Source organism: Hesperophylax consimilis, unplaced genomic scaffold (genome assembly GCF_061612785.1).
Source record: "Hesperophylax consimilis isolate HC1 unplaced genomic scaffold, BYU_Hcon_1.0 scaffold_167, whole genome shotgun sequence".
NCBI classification, from domain to species: Eukaryota; Metazoa; Arthropoda; class Insecta; order Trichoptera; family Limnephilidae; genus Hesperophylax; species Hesperophylax consimilis.
The window spans coordinates 30,001-32,500 of record NW_028301386.1 but is presented as its reverse complement, the minus strand read 5'-3'; positions in this window follow the sequence as shown (position 1 = coordinate 32,500).

Below are 2,500 nucleotides of genomic sequence, written 5' to 3'. Positions count from 1 at the left end.
CGTTTACTCCCGCCGTTTACCCGCGGCTACCACCCGAAATGAGATCCTCTCAGCTCCGCTCCGGTCCCAATGCTCCCGTAACATTTAAATTTTTTATTCTACGCTGCAAGAATGACGTTCCGAATTCGATTCCGAAATAAAAATCTATAAAAATAAATAAATTACAATTTCACATTGAGGGCCATTAAGTGCGGCCCGTTTACTCCCGCCGTTTACCCGCGGCTATCATCCGAAATGAGATCTTGTCAGCTCCGGTCCCAATGCTCTCGAAACCTTTAAATTTAATATTCTACACTAAGAATGGCGTTCCGAATTAGATTCTGAAATAAAATACGTCAAAAAAAAAGTTTTTTTTTCTTTTAAATCACACCGTGCCCGGGGCAAATGGCGTCATCGGGTGCGTCGCAGTTACTCCCGCCGTCCACCCGCGGCCGCTACTCGATATCAGATCCCACTCATCGCCGGCCCCGCTGCACCGAACCGCGGCTAAATTTATTATTCTACACTAAGAATGACGTTATGAGTTCGATTCTGAAATTTAAAAAAAATAAATATTTTATTTTTAAATAAGAAAATTTTGAAAACACGTTGAGGGCCGTTAAGTGCGTCCCAGTTACTCCCGCGCTTTACCCGCGCCCGCCGCTCTGAATTGCATTCCCTCACCTCCTGACGAAAATGATTTATTTAATTTATTAATTATCGAAGACAATATTACCGATTTCTAAACGAAAATCTGAAACAGAAAAATCAGAAAAGGATACGGTCACATCTAGGACTGATTTTTTTTTTTTATTATTTTGGTGATTTTTCTCTTTCAGATTTTCTTTTAGAATTCGCTAATATTATCTTCGATAATTAAATATTACAATATTAGGTTTTACTCAGTAAAGTTATTCCAAAAAATAAATAATTACTATTATTATTATTTATAATTTTTATTCACACATAAATATGACACTTAGGTACACAGCATAAGAAGAATAATAACAAAAAACCTAATTTTCCCCGAAACCGCTACGCCATCTATCGTCTACAATGTTTTGAACTCATCAAAAGACGAAAAAAAAGAAGAAAGGTTTGTGAATTGATTTCTTTTTTCGATATCATACTACAAGTCGTAAGTTGGGTTTCTATATTATATTGATCGGCGACCGGATAAATCATCAAAATGATAATTCATCACATATTTAAAAAGTTATGTAAAGTCATGGAAAGTGATGAAACAAAAACTTTTTTTTACTGGGTTAAGTAGGTTAGGTTAGGTCAGGTTAGGTTAGGTTGGGTTAGGTTAGGTTAGGTTAGGTAAGGTTAGGTTAGGTTAGGTTTAAACAAATCATCGTTTTTAATGATTCTATATCACTTTTTAAAAGTGTGTTGAACAGTCACCGTGTTGAGTTAGCATGGAACCATATTGATCATAAATTTTATATATAATCATAATACATAGGGCGACTGAAGAAAGCCACACTAAGTTTATCGAAAACCGCCACGAGTGTCGATGAAATAAATAAATAAATAAATTAATTAAAATTAAAAGAAAATCGATAAATGCAATCAGGTTGCATGATAAATCACCACAATGACAACAGAACACACATTGAAAAAGTGATATGAAGTCATTAAAAGTGATGAAACAAAAATTGGGTTAAATACTTATACTCGTAACCTATTCAACCTAGTTTTTGTTTCATCACTTTTCATGACCTCACATCGCCGTTTAAAGGTTTGTTGAATTTTGATTTTGACGATTTATCCGGTCACTAACCCCTAACCTAACCAGAATACGGGACACGTCTCCATCGTCTTTTTTTTTTCGAAAATTCGGTTAAAAAAAAAAAATAACATTCTGGAGGAGAACCACCACTTTCTTGCCCTGTTTTAGGTACTGACAGTACCCCTTCAGAGCAACAACTCGGAAACTGCTTTTAAATTTAACTGAAACTGTAATGAAACATTCTTTATGGGCATTCTGGTAATCATGTACCGCTTCTGTTGCGGTTATCATCTGGGCTCGCTCCACATGAATTAACATACACTTTACGCATTGAAAGAGTCCATAAATTTTTTTTAAGGTTTTTTTATTCTCGCGGCTCTATGGACGTTACCCTTGGCTTTACCCATCGATTTATATATTAGGCATGACCAATTACCACTCCCTAGAGACAAGTAGAGGTATTGCTTTGCTTAAATATTTTTTTCAACTAATAAACGATCACTTATCTAATAATGATATACTGGCCCAATTATTTTTTTTTTGTACCAGAGTCTCACTCTCGAGGACGTCATAACAATGACGTCTTCTATATAGTAGAGCGAGCCGCACTAATTTATTTATAAACTCACGAGAGCTACGTGCTTTTTGAATGCGGTAGATAAAAAAATAGATTTTTATTTTTTGTGTCCTATAGCGCATTTGCGAGATTTTTGGAATTGCATATACACTGCATAAATGGTACAATTATGGCTATTTTACTTGTAATTGTTATAAATAAATGTACAA